This window comes from Gopherus flavomarginatus, chromosome 2 (genome assembly GCF_025201925.1).
Source record: "Gopherus flavomarginatus isolate rGopFla2 chromosome 2, rGopFla2.mat.asm, whole genome shotgun sequence".
NCBI lineage: Eukaryota > Metazoa > Chordata > Testudines > Testudinidae > Gopherus > Gopherus flavomarginatus.
The window spans coordinates 252,543,371-252,565,804 of record NC_066618.1 but is presented as its reverse complement, the minus strand read 5'-3'; the positions used below and the strand labels follow the sequence as shown (position 1 = coordinate 252,565,804).

The 22,434-nt window shown below is 42.2% G+C and overlaps 1 protein-coding gene across 1 annotated transcript in view; it reads right to left on the bottom strand.

The window, feature by feature from the left end:
• Positions 1–22,434, bottom strand: part of CNBD1 (cyclic nucleotide binding domain containing 1) — a 301,514-nt gene that overhangs the window by 188,400 nt on the left and 90,680 nt on the right. The window lies entirely within an intron of this gene.

Sequence of the window (22,434 nt, the reverse complement as noted above, 5' to 3'; positions counted from 1 at the left end):
GAGAAGGAATTTCCAAGTGCGCCTTCCTAGGTTCTCAAAGTGGTTTTTGTACTTGGGTGGTGGCATAATCTACCCATCCAAGGTCAGAGAAAAGCTGTAACCTTGGGAGTTTAATACAAGCCTGGCGTGGCCAGTATTAATTTTTAGAATCCTTGCGAATCCCCACCTTTCTGCACTCAAAGTGCCAGAGTGGGGAATCAATCTTGACAACATGTATACATACATGGCAAAAAATTGGTCCTATAGGAAAACTGTGTCCAATCCAAAGCCCGCTGAGGTCAATGGAAAGATTCCCATTGATTTCAGTGGACTTTGGATCAAATTCTAAAGGAGAATTCTCACTGAAGTTTTGTACTGGTTATTTTTATGTTATATTAATGAGCCTGTGTGTTTTCCCACTGGCAGCCCAGGTATTGCATACTGAAGTAACCTGCAATCACAGCAAAAGCTAGTAGATGAATATTGTTCAGAATGCCTCTGTAATGTACTAATAGTATGAGTTATATCTTCGGCAGTGGCTGAGATACATATGTGTACATGTGAGAGAGAGAGACAGACAGAGAGACAAAGAGCTGTGGGGATAGCCAGGGGACAGTCTGGCTCCTCAGATAACTTAAAACAACCCTGAGGCTGCTCTAAATTATGTCTAGCTGCTGCTCATGTCGTCATTCCAGCAACTAGGGATTTTAAGAATGCAGTTGTGCTTTGGCCGTATGCCCTTTGTCTGGCCACACTCAATATCATAGGGGGTGCGAGGGGCCCTGGGAAGAGGAAAGAGATAGCTACAATAGTTCTGAACCACTTGAGAATTTGCCCTGGGAGAATTTCCAGGGAGCTGGATCAGCCAGTTTTCCAGTGACTTTGCACTGAGGAACTGCCTACTATTTCAACAAAAGCTTACAGCAATTAGAAATAACTGCAAACTCCGAAGTTCAGTTGCAGCATAAACCAGAGGCAAAATACGTTTTCTTGACATTTTGATCTTGGTACCATTCTCCATAGCCTTCTCATAGCAAATCTATACTCTATTTCTCCTTTACATCCAGCTATTCAGCCCATGTGTCTGAGCAACCAGTCTTTTTGCAAGGTACATTCTAGATCAACTTGTATGAGCCTGGGGAAGCCACCTCTAACCAAGGCACCTTTCAGCCCCCGACAGACTTGGTCAACCAAAAAGATGCATTCCGTGCCAGAATTCCTGCTTACCATGGGGGCAAACATTCCAGAGTATCAACCAGAGTTAACATCACAGATGGGTTCCAGAATAGGGAGTTGCAGTGCGCAAGGAGCAGAAACCAGTGCTGATTTGTACAGTATAGCCACGCATTACAGTAGCTAACAACGAGGAAACTGGTGGCACCTTAAAGACTAACAGATTTATTTGGGCATAAGCTTTCATGGGTAAAAAACTCACTTCTTCAGATGCATGCAGATGTGGGTTTGTTGAAATCTTATGAAGCTTATGCCCAAATAAATCTGTTAGTCTTTAAGGTGCCACCTGACTCCTCATTGTTTTTGTGGATACAGACTAACACGGCTACTTCTCTGACATTCAGTAGCTAAGAATTTCAAAGCTATGTAAGAAATTTGGATACCTAATTCCCACTAAAATCAATAGGAATTGGACATCAAAATGTGATAGATGGCTTTGAAAAATCTCAATCTACAGATAGAATTCTTTTTGGTCCCAACCCTTGAGAGACAATGCAGATTCTTGGTTTCTTACCCCATTTTTTCCACCATTCCCTGCATCTCTTTTTCTTCTGTTGCCATGCAGGTTTAGTGCTCCCAACATCCCTCACGGTTATGTTAAGGGAACTAAAAGGTACATTTGGCTTTGAGCTTATGGAGGATATGCCACATAAGGTAGTTTGTGATGTAAATGTGACAGGTTCTGCTACATTAGGAACAAGTTATGAAACTGTAACCCAAACCACAAGAAAGGAATAAATAGGTAGACATGTTTGGAGGAACTGAGATATTAACATGAAGCTTGGCATAGAAATAATGAAAAATTCCTCACAAATAAGCTTTGTATTGCATATAGAATGAAAACATATGAGGGAACATGATTCATCTTGCAGGTGTATAGGAAATGTTAATCACCTATGTGACACTGATGTATGATTGGATAATGCTAGTATGTAACCAGCCACAAAGGATAATATGAAATGATTGTTTAAGAAGTGTTATGCAGCTAACCACACAACCATGATGAGTTTTGTTGTTAAACAAGCCAAACTACCATGATCATTTGTGGGTATGTCAAGCTGGAAACATAGAGTGTATTAACAGCATAATAGAACCCAGGACTTAATATTAGTTGTCTAGACTGCTCATTGCAAGGTTGGCATTTGCTGGTGACTGGATGATACTAAATGTGCAGTTAATCAGGAACTGTAGAAAGACGTAAACAACTACTGTATACAAATATATGAAATTATAAATAGCTTGGGTAAGGTATTAACCCTTTCTGTATCATGTTGATCTATTTTTACTTAAAAAAACCCGATTGATCTTAGATATTTGATATCCCATTGATCCATAATCTAAACTAAAAGCTCCTAACACTCCCCACACTAGTCTCTCTTTTTCCACCTCCCTCTGATTAGGACAGGAAAATTGCCTTATAACAGCCATAGATAACACTTAAGTAGTACTTTTTTCTGTAAATCTCAGAGCTCTTAACAAAGGTCATTTATAGATGGGAAAAGAGGCACTGAAAAGTTAAGTGATTTTTCCCAAGATCACAAAGCAGATTTTAGTGGTAGATCTGGAAAAAGAACCCAGATTTCAAGACTCTCGCAGTGTACTAACCACTGGACTACACTGGCAACACATGACTAGCTAGCCTCTTCCTGCAGTCTACACTTTAGATTTGGGATCCCAAGGTGTATATATAGGATTCCTCCTACCCCAGATGGGTTGTCCTGCAGTTAAACTATTCTCAGAGTGAGAACAACACTCACCCCCTACCACCTGTGAAATGTGGTGTTTTTCAAATAATACTTAAAATCTTTTTAGTATTATAGATTTATAATCAGGTAACAGGTGCTCAGAATTTGAGACCTAGTATACCATACATATAAAACTCAGAAGTACATGGCACATCAGCTTTGTAATTTTAACCAGTGTAGTTATCACAGGTTCTTATTTTAATACATGTACCACACTTTAGGAACCACTGAACTAAGAGTTTATTATCCTTATTAGACATCAACACATTGTCTCTTTTGTGATTTCCATCACTATAGGAAAGCCTCAAAATCTATGCCAATTTTTCTATAGTTTACATCGTAAACAATTAAACCTGGGTTTTGGACTCTGTTCTTCAGAGGATTTTCTTTATATTGATCTTCCATTCTGGTTAATGTCTATTTCTTCCAATCATTATTAGGAGAGCTTTCAATAACTATAAATTGTTTGACTTTACTTTAACACAAAGGACAGATTTTAGGCATGCTGCTATTTCTTCTAAAATCATGTTTCTTCTCTAATCATGCCTCACAAATTTTTAAATAGTTCTAACTAAATTCTTTCTCCAGTTTCATCCCTTATTTGTGAAAGACCAGACCTAGAAAACATGTTTAATGGATAAGATCCTAAACCAAGGATTGGCTTCACTTTATTCACATGATTTAGCATTAGTTGTCAGCAAGCCTGACTGAGATCCAGTATCATTTAGGGCTTGTCTACACTTAAAATGCTCCAGCGGCACATCTGCACCGATATAGTTCTGCTGCTGTAGATCTTCAGTGAAAATGCTACCTATAATGACAAGAGGGCTTTTTCCACCAGCGAAGGTATTCCACCTCCCCAAGAGGCAGTAGCTATGTGGATGGGAGAAGCCCTCCCATCACCATAGCTCTGTCTACACTGGAAGTTTGGTTGTATAACTACATCACCCAGGGGTGCATAGGTGCTGGGACTAGGGATGCTGGGAATGCTACCACGCCCCCTGGATTTATATATACAAATATACAAATTGTTCCAATGCCCCTGAAGGGGTGTGGATTTTCCACACCCGTGAGTGACGTAGTTATAGTGACATAAATTCCTAGTGTAGACCTAGCCTTAGTTGAACCTCATTCACACTAAGAGGTAGCAAGAGACACAGACTATGACAGTCCGTCCCTTGTTAAAAGGGACATCAGGCTCTTTTAACGCTGGCGGGTGCAGGGAAACCTGAGTGAGCCACTCTAACTAGATCAGTTAGAAAGCAATTTAAATTCAATTCATTTTGAAGTTATTGTCCAGGAGGGGTTTGGAAAAAGGCAACGGATGATGAAATTTTACAACATTGTACTTTATGTAGTAGCTGACTACTAGCTCCTGAAGAGAGAGTGTAAGTAGGAGTGTAGTCAGATTATCTCCTAGCATAGAAATGTAGTTAATAAACTCTATCTGCTTTCAGCCAGTCAATGATTGTTTTTAATTTGTCCTGGGCAGCATTTTTAGATTGTGTGGCTTCTCTGGTACACTCTGGTAATTTCTTTTAATTATTAGTTCAACATTTTTATGCATGTTTTTATTTTCCCTGTACTGTTTAGCAATTGATAAAAGTGTTTCTTTCTCTTTTGGCCATTGCTTTCAAAGCATTTTTTAGAATAACTAAATATTAAGTAAGCCTATTGTTCTCTAAAAGTGAAAACCCTGACCCTGCGAGTTGTTGTGTGCCCATGGATCCCTGCACATGCCCAGAGCCCCATTGACTTCAATGAAGCGTTGCCCATGCACAGGGGTCTGTTCATGCACAACAACTTGTATGACTGGGGCCAAATTTATCCATGTTTTTGATCAGCTATTTCAAACGTTTTCCTCTTCTGCCATTGCTTTTATTGTCATTACCTGCCCAATGTCCAGCAATGATCTGGTTTATTGGAGAGAACAAAGTGAATTCCTCATCGCCATCAGTGGGAGCTGAATGCAGAGAATGACAACCAGTATATAACCTGTATCATGTGTAATTATTGTGGCTGCTCAATACACCAAACCCCTAGGGTGTCATTAGCATGGCAGCGTACCACAACCTGAAGGTAGAGACTAAAGGAGTTTCAGCAGCTAGGCCTTGTAGGTGCCAGCCTTTATGGATCCCAATAACTATGTAGACACATGGCTAAGTGAACAGACATTTTACTAGGGCTGGCAGGAGAAGGAAGGTTGCAAATAGCATAGGTACAGAGGCTTATAGTGGTTCCTGTTTGGGCCCCTGGGGCAGTCTAATCAAGAGTCAAGGCTCTTCGAGACTAGTGCATGTGAGGCCCTCTCCAGAGCACCAAGCAAAAAGAGGCTTGCAGGTTTCCAGGCCAAGCTCAGTTAGGAGGGATAGCTCAGTGGTTTGAGCATGGGTCTACCAAATCCAAGTTTGTGAGTTCAGTCCTTAAGGGGGCCATTTAGGGGATCTGGTGCAAAAATCTGGCTGGGGATTAGTCCTGCTTTGAGCAGGGGGTTGGATTAGATCTTCTGTGGTCCCTTCCAACCCTGATATTCTATGATTCTCAGTGGATACTTGCCCAGCCACTGCTGCTCACCTATAAGTCACATAGAGACCTGTGCCCAACTGTAAAGTCCGGCAGTCACAGCCTGTTCCATGCATAGTTCCTGGGAAGTCAGCTACTGGGTAGCCATACGGCCACCACTTCACCACAGAGCCACACCCTTCCTAATTCAGGACCTTTCCCCCTACCTGGCCAGAAAGAAGAGGATGTGCTGTAAAGCAGGGAATGATGTGGTCCCTTGCTTAGCAGATCTATCACAGCTAAATATTTAAAACTGTGCTTTCCAGATAAGCATATCAAAACTGCAAAATTAGGGCAAGAATAAATATGCAGACATGTGTGGAGGAATGTTGATACATATGCCATTTTCAAATGCACATTTTTACCTAGAATAAGAATGATCTTACATAGAATTAGGACTAGGGGTTGATCTCAGGTTGTGATCATTCATTTGCAGATTTTAATGGCAAACTGTGGGGGCACTTTCCATTTTGTTTGTACAGTTTTAGAATTAAACTGTCAGCTAAATAATATATATATATATAGGTATGTTAATACTCAAGGCAGAAAGGGTTTCAATTGCAGTGAGGAGGAGTTTGATTATATAACATTATGCTACAGGCAGTGATTTATAGGAACAAACATTTCCTTTCGTAGCTCAGAGTGGGAGCACCTTTCCAAGGATACAAATCTGTTGAACAGATGATAATGGATTTTTCAATTTATTTTTTCGAATTATTTTTTGGTTTTAGGATCAAATGAAAAATTGTTGGGAGTGGGGGGGGCTGAAAAATTTAGAAATTGGATAATACAGAAGCTATGGTAGTGGCTATCCTAAGTTTCAGTCCATGTAAAGAAAATCGTCTAAATAGTTCAGGGCCAGATTTCTATGTGCTCAGCACTCACAACGTGAGGCAGATTTTCAAAAGAGGTCAGCTACTCTATAGGCACCTAAATAAGGGCCAGATTTTCAGAAATGCTCAGCACCCCGCAGCTTCTGTTTTAACACTTATGGTCAGTCCTTCAAGAGCTCAACCTGGTGAGTTCTTCTGAGAATCTAACCACTTATTTTGTTGTCTCAGTAGGAATTGAGCACTTTTGCATATCTGACACTGATGCTGGATGCTGAATATTTGAAATCTCACCTATAGTGCCTTGTACATTAGGACCAGGACTTTGAAGTCTGGTCTGAAGTGAATGGAGAACCAGTGGAATTCACACAGTGCCAGATTAAAGAATTTTGAGGTTCTGTGCAATACGGAAATTGTGTGACAGATTTATGTTACCAGTCTGCCCAGGGCATCAGGTGATCAGGCTGAGGCCACAGGATTTTTAGGGGAGGAGATGGAGGAAGCACACCAAGTAACTAAATTTTAAAACTTTATTAATGAAATAATAAAATAACAGCAAAAAGTGCTGCTTAGAGGAAGGAAGAAAGCGTTAGTGCCCCAAGCCCTTACCCACTTTCATACTCACACACGCACAACATGAGGCTGGCCAAGCCCGGGTGTAACGTAAGAAGAAGAGGGGAAAGGGTAGATGGGAGTTCTTGTCCCGTGCATGGGATGTTTAGGGTCCACTGTTGATTTTTTACTTGCTTTAGCTTTTTGGAGTGTTTTTAAGTCCTAGGTTTTGGGTGGGGGAGACATTTTGTTTAGGGACTTTGTTTTTTGTGCTTTTTGTACCAGTTTAAAGGGAGGGAGCCATTGGGTTGTGACAACTGTCCCCCAAAACACACATACACACAAACACACACACACACACACACACAAACACACTCCTTCACTGAAATTTGGCCTGACTGCCTCCACCACAACTCCGTCATGATGGAGGGGCAGCCAGGCCAAATCTGAGTAGTGCTGCAACCTCATGAGTCAGGTTGCAATGCCACTCACCCAAATTTGGCCTGGTCACCCCTCCATCATGCAGGGGGCAGCTAGGCCAAATTTGAGGGAGATACATTGCAATTCTGTGCAGGGTCACAGAATCACTCAGGTCTGGCCTGTCATGAAGCCAATACCCCATATCTGGTGGCTGGGGGCCCCCTTGGGATGAGGGCCCTGTACAAGTGGATTGAATGCATATTGGTTAATCTAGGTCTGAGTTTACAAATCACATGTGATATGTTTGCATCAACCTTTGTGGCTGATGAGGCATACTCTTCATGCTGTCCAAGCTCCACCCTTTTTTGTAGCCATTGCAACCAAACCCAGGTAGAGCAACTTACAAAAGTCATAGAGTCATAATATTGAAGGTCAGAAGAAACCACTAGATTATCTAGCCTGATCTCCCATGAATCACAGGCCACCAACACCACCCAGCACTCTCATACTAAACCCAACAAATTGAAATGAGACCAAAGTTTTACAGCCCACAGGAGACTAGATTATTATGTGCCACAGGCAGAGAGCAGGAGAGGCTGAGGTGCACCAGTCCTCAAGGCCCCTGCAATGGCAGGGAAGTGACTAAATTAAATGTACCCAGATAATCCTGGCAAGTGACCAGCACCCACACACTGCAGAGAAAGGAAAAAAAAATTCAAGGTCACTGCAAATCTCACTTGGGGGGAAATTTCTTCCTAACCCCATATGTGCAGGGGTGGCTCTAGGTATTTTGCCGCCCCAAGCACGGCAGGCAGGCTGCCTTTGACGGCTTGCCTGCGGGAGGTCCCTGGTCCCGCGGATTCGGCGGCACGCCTGGGGGAGGTCTGCCGAAGCTGCGGGACCAGTGGACCCTCCGCAGGCATGCCGCCAAAGGCAACCTGCCTGCCACCCTTGCGGCGACCGGCAGAGCGCCCCCCGTGGCTTGCCGCCCCAGGCACATGCTTGGTGTGCTGGTGCCTGGAGACACCCCTGCATATGTGGCAATCAATTAGACACTGAGCATGTGAGCAAGAACCAACCAGGCAAGCATCTGAGAGACAGAAAGCTCGGTGCTACCTCACACCCTGGCCAATTCATCCAATGTCCCATCTCCAGCAATGGACATCCCCGATGCGCCAAGGGAAGGAGATAAAACAAAGCTCTCCCAGAATACACTGGGGAGAATCCTTTCCTCACCACTGCTAGTGGGCAACTGAAACCCTGAAGCGTGTACTTTAGGAACAGAAGACATAAAAGCTGAAATGAGCCGGCTGTAGAGCCCTGCCCCTTACCATCTCAAGCAACCCTGTTATAACAATTGCACGCAAAGTCCAAACTGGAACTCACAAAAGGAGCTCGCACTGATTACAAAAGGCAACAGTGTTAAAACACTTTTCAGCAGAAGGAGTTTAGGGCACCTGTCTCTCATTTAAAGGATAAGGAGGCAACAAAGTCCACATCCTCAATTAAAACAGCCCAGTTTCAAATACAACAGCCATATTGAATGCTGATCCCTGAGTAGCTCTCACAAAAAAACCCTCAATATCTGGGGTTAAAAATTCAGGCACAGCTGAGAAACTTTTTTCTTTACTAACATTTTTCAAAATTCTCAAGCCACCACACTGGCAGGGAAGGGATTATTAGAGCCTTAGGGAGGCTGCACAGGAAGCAGCTAAACAGAGGGAGGTTTAGGAATCCAGTCAGGGTTCAGTGGGTTCACATACAAAGGAGCTGCGGGGCAGAGCAAGGTCAGTTGGTGCTGGGAGCTCAAGGAGTAAGCATTGTCTCTCTAACAGGCTGAGAGACCTGTGGCACCTTGGACAGAGCAACTGCTGGCAAAGACCAAAGGAGGAAGAGGAGCTCCTGGCTGGCTGCCAGGACTGAGTAGTTGCAAGCCCTGGGGAAGTGCAAAGAAGGTGCTGGGGCCCTGGGGAAGTGGTCCAGGGAGACATCGCAGCAGCGAGAGGAATATTAGGTGCAGCAGGAAGCTGCTATCCACAGGGTCCTTAGGCTGGAACCCAGAGAAGTGAGTGAGCCCAGGTCCGCTCCACTCACCACTGGGGAAGTGGCAGAAGTTAGACTGAGATAGTTACTCTGCCCATCCTGGAAGGGGTGAAAACATAGATAGTGACATGGTTGGAGGTCTGAGTCATGAACAGGAGACTGTGGTTCCTGGATTGAGGTGAGTCTGCAGGCAGAGAAGGCAGTGGGAGATGCACCAGGGGAGGGCACACCAGCTGAGAGAGCTAACCCCAAAAAGGCCAGCAGAAGGCACAGCTCTGATGAATGAACCCCGTGACACACCACAATGCCAACTCACAGTTACTAACCCTAACTCCCACTGGGAGGCATGCAAAGAAATATTAACTCTGGAGAGTGAATCCACATCAAGTAGCAAAAACAGGAACTGAGGACTAAAAATGTCTCTCCCTGTGCTATAGCAAAGAGTCAAGGTGCATAACCTTGGGCAACAAGGTTTGCTTTCAATTGTTAATATGGTTCCAAAAGAGAGACGTGTGGAGGAACATTTAAAAAGGGAAACACTTCTTCTTTAACACTTGAGGAGAACTGTCATTGAATAAACTTTTTAAAAAAATGCTTTGAAATTTTGAATTGTGAGAGATCTGGTAGGTGATGCATCATTTTTGAAAGCTATGGAGTTAATGGATCATTCTTTTACCAGCTGAAACCTGGGTTCAAATGTCTTAATTGACAATAAATGTGGAGGTCTCATTCTAGCCCCAAGCGGATATTTGTGGTATTATAAAAGCATAATACAACAGAGCAGTACGGGGAAATTAGCAAAGCACTATTGCTTTTCTCTGACAATACCACTAGTAATTGCTTACTTTCCTCAGAAGCGGACATCCAACACACAGGAATTCACCAGTTTGGAAATTACAGACACTATATTAACTAAAGAGATATTAGTTCATTTGACAGCTTAGAGATTCTTTTGTTTTCATTTCTAACTTGCACTTAAATGCATTTTCAATCTCATTACATTATTTAGCATTGTAATAGTGAATCATGGCAAATTACTCTTGAGTTATTGAAAAAAATCACATTTAGATTAATTATCCCCTAATGACATATTTTCCCCATATTTTGAAGGGGGAAGAACATTTTTTTCCCAAAAACCATGAATAAAAATCTTAGCCTTGAGCTTTCAATACAAAATCTGAAATAAATATGCATATGAACAAAATAAAAACAGCAGAGTCCTGTGTCACCTTATAGACTAACAGATGTATTGGAGCATGAGCTTTTATGGGTCAATACCCACTTCATCGGATGCATGTAGTGAAAATTTCCAGGGGCAGGTATATATATGCAAGCAAGAATCAGACTAGAGGTAATGAGGTTAGTTCAATCAGGCAGAATGAGACCCTCTTCTAGCAGTTGAACCGTTGGAGCCACGGCAGCCGAACCTGCCGACGCGGCAGGTAAGCAAACTGGCCCGGCCCGCCAGGGTGCTTACCCTAGCAAGCCGGGCGCCAGAGGTTGCCGACCCCTGGCCCAGACCTTTCCCCCACCCCAAACTCTTAAACGTTTTTCAATGTTTCCAAAATGTAAATCAAACAAGTCAAATAATATTACCGATAACTGTACACAGCGTATAGTACCTTTGCTGGCACTTGCTGGGCCAAAAGCAAACCATAACAATGGAATGTAGAATTTCACTATTAGATTGAAAATGAACATTTGAATATGCTGCCACTAAACTAATCTTTATTTTCCATGTGTCTGATCTCAGGGCTACGATTTGTCTCCTTTATCCTGCTATGATCTGTTAGCATGTTTCAGGGGTTCACTTATTCCCTCAATATTTAATTGCTCTTTCTTAGGCTATTCAACACCTGACAAAAGGGAAGGGAAAAATGATGAAAATAAGCTTATTCATCATGAACAAAAATACAGACAAGTATAACATTTACAGGATGCAAGAAAATTATTGGACAGAGGCTAAAATACGATCCAACAGAACATGCTGTAAGGAAAAAAACACTATTGGACAGTCAAACAACTTTCAGCATACCTTCCAGCCTTCAACTCACTCAAGATCCAATAGTGCGCAAGCAAACCTTAGATGTGTCCTATTGAAAGTTCTTCCAATGTTATGGCACCAAGCTGAACACTGTTATCTCACAATGGGATGACCTATCATAAACCGCTGGTGAGATTACTTCCAGTTCGTGAAAATATTACACATTTCACATCTACTGTCTTGTATTCTCTCACTACACTCAGAACAACCCAGTGTTTTCCATACTACTTAATAACGAAGTAGAATAACACTATTTAAAATATTTTTTGGCAACCCATTGAGTTCACATTTGTATTTGCCTGATATACATATAGATATGGGGTGAGGTGTGTGCGTGAGTGAGAGCGAGAGAGAGAGATTGTCTTTGTTTTAGGCTTGAAAGTTTCTGAGATAATGAAAAAAACTTCTGAGAAAAAAAAGGAATTAAGAACTTAATCAGTTCATTAACTGAATATATTCAGAGCAGATTCTACAGAGACAAAGGAACAAGGCTCTATTTTACCCAGAAGTTGTCTGTTAAAATCATCTTTAATGATAAGCAAAATTAGATTCCTTTTGTGGCTGGTTTGCACCCATCTGCATCCAACTATAAAAGAGCTATCAAAGACAGCTGCCCATTACTTATAAATTCAGAATGGTTTTAGAAAAAGATCCTTCCAGTTTCATTATCATCTTTCCAAGAATGTCCTACTCTCCACAGGTTGTGGGTGAATACTGCACTGTTATCAGTAAGGGCCCTCGCAGCTTTGTAATTTAAATAAATGCCCATCAGGTACTCATTTAAGAGAAACTAATGCTCTCTGAAGAGAGAACATTAGAGTCTGAAAAAAAAATCTATAGACAAATCTCATTTGCAGGCCTCTCCTCTCTCCAGTATGCAAGTGACATATACTTTTTGAAAATGTTGTCTTGGAGGCAGGGATGTGACAAATATTCCAAATTGGATTCAATCCGCACATGAATCCAGTCTCCATGAGATTATTGTTTCACTTGACGGTTAAGCCTGAAAATGTATGGAGCTTAAATAGTAATTGACTATCACTCGTTGCCATGAAAAGGCATATGCCCAACAAGATATGTGTCTTGATTTGTCAAACTTTAAAACCAGCCAGTCTCTCCAAGTTTGATGAGGCGTTGCTATTTTAAAATCTCTGGGGCAAGAATAAATGAGAACAGGAAGAACATTGTAATGGGACTCTTTCAGTAGGTCAAAGAAACCCTGCTAACACTGACATAGGTTTTGTAAAGTGGAAATTTCATGACAGAATACTACGTTAAGCCACTACTAATATATTGGCTGTGAAAAAGCAAACTGAAATCAAGCATTTAGACTCTTAAAAAGTACTTTGTTAGTAGCGTGAGCCCAAGGCCTCATACTTCGTGTGGTCGTTAAAACCTGAATCAAGTGCATGTAAAATGCTGTCACTCATGAGAGTGGAAAAGTTTGATTTGGGTTAGTTTTGCATCCACTGTATAGTTTTGCATTTTCAATTGTCCATAAAACTGTTGCCACCTCTTCTCAGACAATGACCTAGCTACTGTGATCCAGGGCCATCCTTAGGCATATGCAGCATATGGAGCTGCATAGGGCACCCGCAAATTTGGGGCACCATCAAGACCATAAGTGCCAACTTCTCATCTTGCCATGAGGTGCTCGATGTATCCCAGTTTGCTCCAGGACCCGCTCCACCCCTTTCTCCAAACCCCAATCCCGCCTCTTCCTGCCCCTGTTCCACCCCTGCCTCCTCCCCCGAGCACACCCCATCCCTGCTCCTCCTCCTATCTCTCAGAGCTTGAATGCCATGAATCAGCTGTTCATGACACTCTGGAAGCACTTGGAGGGAAGGAAAGGAGCGGACTGCTGGAGCGCGAGAGGCACGGGAGGAGGCAGGCAGAGTGGGGGAGCTTGGCACAGGTGAGTGCTCTGCACCCACTAAATTTTCCCTGTGGATGCTCCAGCCCAGAGCACCCACCCACGGAGTCCGCACCTATGACTGGGACAGCAGGTAAGAGCAGGTCGACTCCCGCACACCCAGCGTGCACTGCAGTCTCCTTACTAAGCAGAAGGCAAAGGCCATATTCACAGAGCCAAATGCTCCAGAATGGCACATTCTGAGTGAGGGAGAGGGTATGGGGGTCGGGTCTCTGTGGGGAACTGTGACTTTCTGCATCATTCTGTCAATAAATCAGAATTTTTTCTATAGTGCTACTTCTTTAGTGCAAGTAGTGTCCATCAGCATTATAGTGCACTTAATTTGTTTAAACTGTATTTAATAAAGTGCATGTGGCAAGTTTTCCAATATGTTTCCAGCTTATGTTTGTTTTGCTAAGAGCAAGCTGGGCATAGGGGCACCAGTTTAATAATACTGAGTAGGGCACCATAAATCCTAAGGACGGCCCTGCTGTGATCCCTCTGTCCCCTCCAGATTAAACCATTCCCAATCCTTTCAACCTGGAGCTGAACCCAAATGCTACAAAAAGGATGAAGTTTGTAAAAAGATGCAGCACTATGCACCAAATGCAACACAGGCCTACATCTGTATATCACACTAATGCTTCACCAACCTCACCAGCTTGTCATTTTGTTTAGAACAGAACTCTAATCCCTGTTCTTAATACACCAAAATATTAATGGGGTGGAACCCAGCTACCCCACTGTAAGTCTAGACTGAAATTAAAAAAAAAAAGGCACTGGGTCTCAGAGCATGGGTCAACAGGCTGGGCTGTGGGGCTAACAGTCAAAGTGTAGACTTTGGGCTTGGGCTGGAGCCTGGGCTCTGGAACCCAGGCTCTGGAACCCTTGCAAGGGGGAAGATCTCAGATCCCAGATTCCAGCCCAAGTGGGAACATCTATACTACAATTTTTAGCCCTGTAGCCAAAGCTCTGCAAGCTCAAGTCAGCTGACGCAGGCCAGCCATGGCCATGCCATAGGTCGTTTAGTGCAGTGTAGACATACCCTCGGAGACCAGTTCACCCCACAGGACTCTGCAAAACAGCTATGCTATACTGTGGCAATGCAGTTGGAGAGAATCAGGTTTAGATCTTCAGGTACTGAGGGCATATGGCTCTTCATGCAGTAGTATGGATAGCTGTGGGAATCCAGGCCTGAAGACATCTGATTAAGGAAAAATCTGACTGTGTTTAGGTTCAGAAGTTCACACCCTTTTGAAAATTTTCCCCAGGAATGACATCTATAAACAGCAGCACCACCACCACATGTATCAACCAAACGTAAATTCACACATCTCCGCTTAGAGAGATCCCGTGAGAAACAAAACCACTTTGTTGTATTCTCTGGTACTTCATCATAATTCTGCTGCCACAGAACATCAAGGTGATAGGTGCCATCAAAAGATAGACTAGATCCTAGAAATGAGTGTAAACTCAGAGTCCTACCTTGTGTAGTACTATATATAGCAGAGTTTATTGATAGTTCTACTTAGCAAATAATGCATGAAGATGAAAGAATTGCTACTACTTATCTCAAAACACCCACTTCAGAACCAGAGAATATAAGCGGAAACCTGACTGTCTCATAGGTTCTGCCCAGAAAAGCCATACAAGCAGAAATCAGAATGTATATCAATATATATTCTATTGATATGTTATGAAGAGTGCTAAAACTTCCAACAAACAAGGAAAATGGCAGAGGTGAAAAAGAAAGGTATTGGGAACAGGAGGAGAAGAGAAAATTAAACATAAATATGGAAATTAACATGAAAAACTTACGCTACTAAGGACCTTCCAATCCTTTCAGAACAGATCAATATACAACCGCAGAATATCTTAATGTTATTGATAAAAAACATTGTACAAAACATCAATTTTTAAACAGAAGGGCAGAGGGAAGCAGAGAGAACCAGAAGTCATTCCGGATAATATAACTCAAAAACCACTATGTATCTTTCAAGAGGCTTGGGGACAGATCTTCAATTGATGTACACTGGTATACAGTATATGCAAGCAATATTTGATCAAATTAAACTAAACGCATCTACTGAGCCCATGTTCCCTAGAGGAATGAGCATAAAGATGGGAATCCAGAACACTTGATTTTTATTCTCACCTTGGCCAACAATTTACCTATCTGGACTGCAGATATTTCAATTCCTGATTAATTTTCCACCCACTGAAAACAAAATTGCTACACTCTTACAGATGGAAACACTGAGGCTCTGAGAGAGGATATAGCTTAGTGAGGAAACACTGCCTGACTTGCTCTGTGACCTTGTGCATGACACAACACATAAGCATCGTCAGTGTGCCCAGCTATAACATTGAGGCAATTTACCTACTTCACTGGCATGTTGTGAGACCAAGAAAAATAAATATTTGGAAAGTGCTTTATAAATGCAAAATATTACTAAAGCTAGACAGTAGCAGAAATGGGAATGAGCAGTGTTTAAAGTAGGTAGAAGTGGAATAGTGAGTTCTCACCACATTAGCCAAGAGGGACCCCTTCCTCTACTTTTAGCATAGCAGGAGGAAATGTGCTTTAACTCTTGGGCAACATAACTCAGAAGTTTTGGTATCCCACCTCTGTTCTCTCCCACCCCTTCTAGACTATGTGACCTCTAGAGAGATTACTCTCCCCAATTTCTTCCTCTTCGTCATGCAGCAATTACAAAATTTTTAAGTGTGTATTTCAGTGAATGTGGATTTTCTGTTTTTCTGTTTTTCCTCAGTGACCCAGAGAATCTAGGGTCCTGGTATAGAGTTGCATCTGCCTCACCCCCAGGAATATCCCGAACACAGGACTATGTCAGGGGCAGGTATGTGGCATTCTGGATTATGCCTGCAGTTGGTTTGAAACACGGCTATTTTCCAGCTACTGTCAGGCACGCAAGTGAGACCAGCTGTCATAGTAATAGTATCTCTCCCCAATCTGAACCTTAGAGTCCAAAAGTTGGGGTACCAGCATGAATTCCTCTAAGCTTAATTACCTGTTTAGATCTGATAAGCTGCCACCAATCAGGAATTCCAGTACCTTCCCTGGGGACCCCCCAAGACCCAGACCCCCTGGATCTTAACACAAGGAAAGTAAATCCCTTTCCTCACTGTTGCCTCTCTCAGACTTCCCCTCCCTTCTCTTCCCCTCCAGGTGTCCCCCCCCAGGGCTCCGGAGAGATAGACAGATTCACGCTCCGTGAATCTAAACCAAAGGGATTCCACCCTTCTCCCCTCCCTTCCCCTTCCCTGTTAAGTACAGACTCAATTCCCTTGAGCCTCAACAAGGGGAAAAATCAGACAGGTCTTAAAAGCAAAACTTTTAATAAAAAGAAAGAAAAAAAGTAAAAGTTATCTCTGCAATTTAGATGGTAAAAGTTACAGGGTCTGTCAGCTTATAGACACTAGAAAGAAGCCTCCCCCCCAGCAAAAATACAATTTAAAATACTTCCAGCAAACTACACATTTGCAAATACAGAAAACAATCAAAAGACTATAACCGCCTTTCTTACTAAATACTCACTATTCTGAATATATAAGAGACTGTAGCAGGGAGATTGGCAAGAAACCTGGTTGCACGTCTAGTCCCTTCCAGGACACAGAGAGAACAAAGCAAAACCCAAAAAACACAAACAAAGGCTTCCCTCCACCAAGATTTGAAAGAAACTTGTTTCCTGATTGGCCCTCTGGTCAGGTGTCCGGTTCACTGTTTGTTAACCCTTTACAGATAAGAGAGACATTAACCCTTAACTATCTGTTTATGACAGCAGCCCTCCTGATTGCCTGGAGCCAGACAGAAGTCTCAGGACTGAGAGGGTACAAAGCAACCTTCCCCCACCCCCAAATGGAATTCTGCTCTGGGGCAGAGATAAATTCAGCCCCTACTGTCCAGTAAGTTTATGTTTAAAAAAACCTAAACATTAGCCAAAATACTTAAGTCAAAATGCAAAACCTGATTCATAAAAACATGGTTATGTTTCAGGTTTAATTTATTATGCTTGGTTACAATCTAAACTCCATGGACTGAAGTAAGTATGAGAGTAGGAGACATGCCACCCACCCTCATCAATGGGTGGAGGAACTTGATGGGGCAGACAGTGAAAGAGGGATAGTCCCAGCAGCAAGGGAGAGAGACACTCACCAAGAGAATACGGACAGCTCCTCCCCCTAGGAGACTCTCATACATTGGCCAGCTGGGGACAGAGGAGTGTTGATTGGACAGAATTCCCCAGCTCCCAGATTTAACCCAGTGAAGGGGCCATGTGGAGCCTCTTTTGCCTTTGTTCCAGCAGCCCACCCTACCTACCTGAACTAGGAATGGGAACCCAGCCTAACAGATACTGTAGGTCTAATCAATCACCTGTTTAGGGGGTCAGGAAGGAATTTTGTCTCCCAGAGGCCAATTGGAAGAGTTTTTTGCCTTCCTCACAGCACCTTCAACCCACAGTGGGGTACATAGGAACATTCTTAGTACCTAACTGAAATATTGGGGTGGAGTTGTTTATTCATCACAACTTGTGGCCAGTTTCCAGTGCGATTAAGAGAATAAAGTGAACAGTTCCCAGAGATAAAAGACTTTGAATTTTGATGATGGGCCTTGGGCTCATGTGATAGAGTGAGACTTTGTTGCCTTTGCAGGACAAGGTCTGACCTTGTGGCCTTTGTGGACCAAATTCCCCACCCTTCTGCACTCTCTTCCCCTTTGTGGTGGGCAGAGGGTAGCGGGGAAGGGTGCTAGGACTCAAAGAGAACTGAGTCCTGAGTAGACTGAAGAAAGCCTAACCCTTGTTATGGGTTATATGGTAAAGAGCCTGTAACCCCCACACTGGAACCAATTAATTGCCAGGTATAGGAGAGTATGGGTGATGGGTGGGTAGCACCCACTCCCTTTGTTAAAGTTGAATAAAATTTATGGCCTACTGCTTAATTCCATGCATATGTCTGTCCTCATTTTGCTGCTGTGTCCACAACAATAAATTACTAAAGAAAATGCTTCCAGTAACACTAGGGATCTACATGAGTCGTTCATTGAATCCCATTTAACATTCCTTTCTTAAACAAATATAAGCTTTGGTGCCTACATCAGTGCTTCCTATCCTCAAAGTTACTTTGTATTTTTTATCTGGAGAAAAACAAAACGTCAACAAAGCACATCCTCTACTATCTGATAATCCAATTAATCACCCTCCAGTAGTTTGCTGGTATATTCTAAAAAGCCTTAATCTTAGGCAAACATATGTCTGCAAAGGAAGTCTCTTCTGTAAAGGACACTTCCATGTCTCCTTACTTCTGTCAACTTTAACATACACTCTTCACCCCACAGTACTTTGGCATACTCTCAAACATTAATGTCTGGAAGCACTATAGATTTCAATTTTCGATACCTGAGTATGCAGCTAAGTAGAGTTACAGGTCAATATATAAAAAGAAATTGACAAACCTCACACTGTCAAAAATGTATAAGGGATAGTACTGGGACTAAATTGCAAAAACTAGAAACTCACTATTTTGGGTCTAGTTCAACACAATATATTTGGTTTCTGTACTCTACATTTCTCAGGGATTCTGCAGTCTAATATAGAAGCTGAAGGGCCAAGAGGGAGGCATTCCTATATTTGGCCTATGGCTGCTATATTGTTGTTAGGGCTGGTTGAAGATTTTCTGCCAAAAATGTTTTTGAATAAAAAGTAGAGGCTTCAACTAAAAATTGTTTTGAGAGGAGAAAAAGAGTATTTACTTTCTGCAGAAAATTTCTGCGTTTGTAAATATGTTCCAGTGCCATCTATTGAATCCTAAGAATCAGACTTTTTTCTTTTAAACATGTTTAGAGTACGCAACACTACAAAAGCACCACACTGCATTAGAAGATGCTTCTCAGCAAGTCATTTGCAAACAGCCTTTCAAAACTTGATTCAGATCTCTTTTCTCATTGACTTGAAGATAATAAATGGAACATCTGCACTTATTTCTCTTTCAGAAATTATTAGAATTCCTAAGATTTTACCTGACTTTCAGAGACTATAATGGTGCACCTGACTCTTATTCACTACTGAAAACTTAATTACTTGATTAGAATTGCGGACATAATTTTGTAATTTCTGGCTCACCTATGACTGAAGATGAAATAGCAGGAAAATAAAATCAAGAACATGAATCAGGAGATAAGGGGGTGGGGGAAGGATAGCTCAGTGGCTTGAGCATTGGTCTGCTAAATCCAAGGTTGTGAGCTCAGTCCTTGAGAAGGCCACTTGGGGATCTGGGGCAAAATCAGCATTTGCTCCTGCTAGTGAAGGCAAGAGGCCAGACTCCATGACCTTTCAAGGTACCTTCCAGTTCTAGGAGATAGGTGTATCTCCTACCATTATTATATTTATTAAGAGAACAACTGAGATAAGACAGTGCTGTTTAGTAGCACTATGGCTATGTATGCTGGGCACCCAGGGTGAAAAGGGCTCAAAGGGAATAAATAGGTGGTGTACAAGCCTAATGGCACTTATGTAAGCAAGTAATTCTCTTACAGTTATTTGAGCAATAGGAAGCCATGCCTTTCCTGTCTGCTTTGAAGATAAGCAAACTTAATTTAAAATATGAAAATCACTAAATAACTTTGTAATACCTTAGGTAGGAAATTGTGACCTTTAGACTCTTATTCCTGGAAATGAGTGAAAACTAGACACAATGGGGACATATCATCTGTCTTTTATCTTTGGAGGGCAGAGGGAGAACATTCTTGCCAGACTGTTTTCCTGCCAATTCAAACCATTCATCCTCTGTCTAGTTAATCGCATAGAAAGCAACATATCCTGCTTGAATAGCATCTAAAAGGTTTTAAAGACAATAGGTGAAATTTGTAGCATTCCCTATTCTTCTGAAAAGCTTGTATCAAGAACAGTATTGACATTTTTAAATGTTCATATGCAGTGAAAAATAGTGAACTTTATTAATCTGGCATCTTGGTTCTGCTATCATTTCTTCACCTGGACATTCACATTAGATGTTATCTGAAGACCATTAAACTCAACAGAAAGACTTCCATTGATTTCAGTGGGCACTGGATCAAGCCAGGTCTTCCCTATGGAAAAGCCTCAATGTCCAGAGAAGAAAAGCTAAACTGGCCACCCTAATCAAAGACTTAGTATGAAGAACCATATATTGCGTCTGCATTTCACAGACTACGCTGAACTTTAATTCTAATGTTTCAGTCTTATGTCAGAGCCATGACTTCATTATCATGGCAATTAGCTTGATCCTACCTCATTCATTTCAATAGAAGTAGGATCAGCCCATACACAAACATACCTATATACATGGTTACGTTAGTATATAGAATTAACAGCCAAGATACCCATGTTGCCGACATGAGCTTCATCGTATTTGATGTTTTACTTAACCCCCCATTTTATGGAGACAAATGATTACACAGGAATCTCAGTTGGCTTTTAAAACACACACACACTATCCCTAAGCTTCTAGCCCTTATGGCTACAGTGCAAAACTTGCAAAATCTGACCTGAGTGCACCCTCGAGACAAATAAAAATATCTCCCTCATTTTTAATCTCATAATTTTTTAGAGAATCTCATGATTTTTGGATGTTTAGGTTGCACAATACTGGATCCTCCAAAGTTCTCAGGCTCCCTTATTTTGCAACATCAGTGTAAAATGAAGTATAAAATGATTTTATTTACATCATTATTACTGGTATGGCACATCGCTAAACTTGAAGGAATGATCCCACTTTTGAAATGAGGGGAGAAAAGGTCTCTTACCTGAGCAGTCATGTTTCCTAAGAATTATCTTTTCCATATGTAAATGGATAGAAAAAACATGAATAAGTCATTTCTGAAAAGATTTCTTAATATTTTTGCTTTTCTGTTTTGCGTTGTATTACATTTTTATCTTTTAATACTCTAGAGTTTATGCCTCATTTCATATTCTAATTATACCATCAAGTTGCATGTGGGGTGGTGAGGTCCGCTGACTAACTTATAATGTAGTAATCATTGATACTCCTTTTGCCAATATTCAGGCCGAGTTACATGATCTTTTAAATGTACAAAACCTGGATGTTTATGCAACAGAAATACTAAGGGTCAATTTCACAATTCCTTTATTTGGATACAAAGGTTGATCAAGTGAAAATCAAATAAAAACAGGCTGGTCCTACTATGGGCTGAGCAAATGGTGACAAAAGATTAATCATGTTCCTGTATTCATAAGCTAGTAAAGACACCTCTTTACAATATACTTTCTAGGTATCGTTTGTCAGAATTATACTTAAAATAGCATTTATTTTAACCGTCTATTATGTAAGCTTTAAATGTACTAGCTTTCTGGCAAACGCATATTTGTGTATAAGGGTGGTGGCATGCATTAACTCATCAGCCTTCCAGAAGGGCTTGATTCAGCTGACTTTAGTTATTACAGGAGAAAGGAGCTTAGTGCCATTAAAACAAAAAAACAGAACACATTTCCATACAACTGACAACCTCCACTGAGGAGAACCAGTCTTCCACAGAAAGTAAGTTACAGGTCTAAGTAGGAGTGTCCAAGTGGGTCTTTGTAGCTAAGCTGAACACTGACCAGATCACATTTGATCCTTCACTCTTTTAGAACAGGGTCGCCCAGAGGATTCAGGGGGCCTGGGTCTTCGGCGGTGGGGGGCCTCCGCTTTGGTGGTAATTCAGCGGCAGGGGCTCCTTCCTCTCCGGGACCACAGCTGAAGTGCCCCAAAGACCTGCGGCGGGACCCCCCCCCGCCGCCGAATTACAGCCGAAGCGGGACCCACCGCTGAAGTGCCGGGTCTTCGGGGGAAATTCGGCAGCGAGGATCCCTCAGAAGGACCCCCACCACAGAATTGACACCGAAGACCCGGAGCGGAAGAAGCCCCAGGGGGCCCGGCCCCATGACAGTTTTCCGGGGCCCCTGGAGTGAGTGAAGGACCCCACTCCAGGGGCCCTGAAAAACTCTCGTGGGGGTCCCTGCGGAGCCCAGAGCCTGGGGCAAATTGCCCCACTTACCCCCCCCCCGGCGGCCCTGTTTTAAAAGCAGCAAAGAGTTCTGTGGCACCTTATAGACT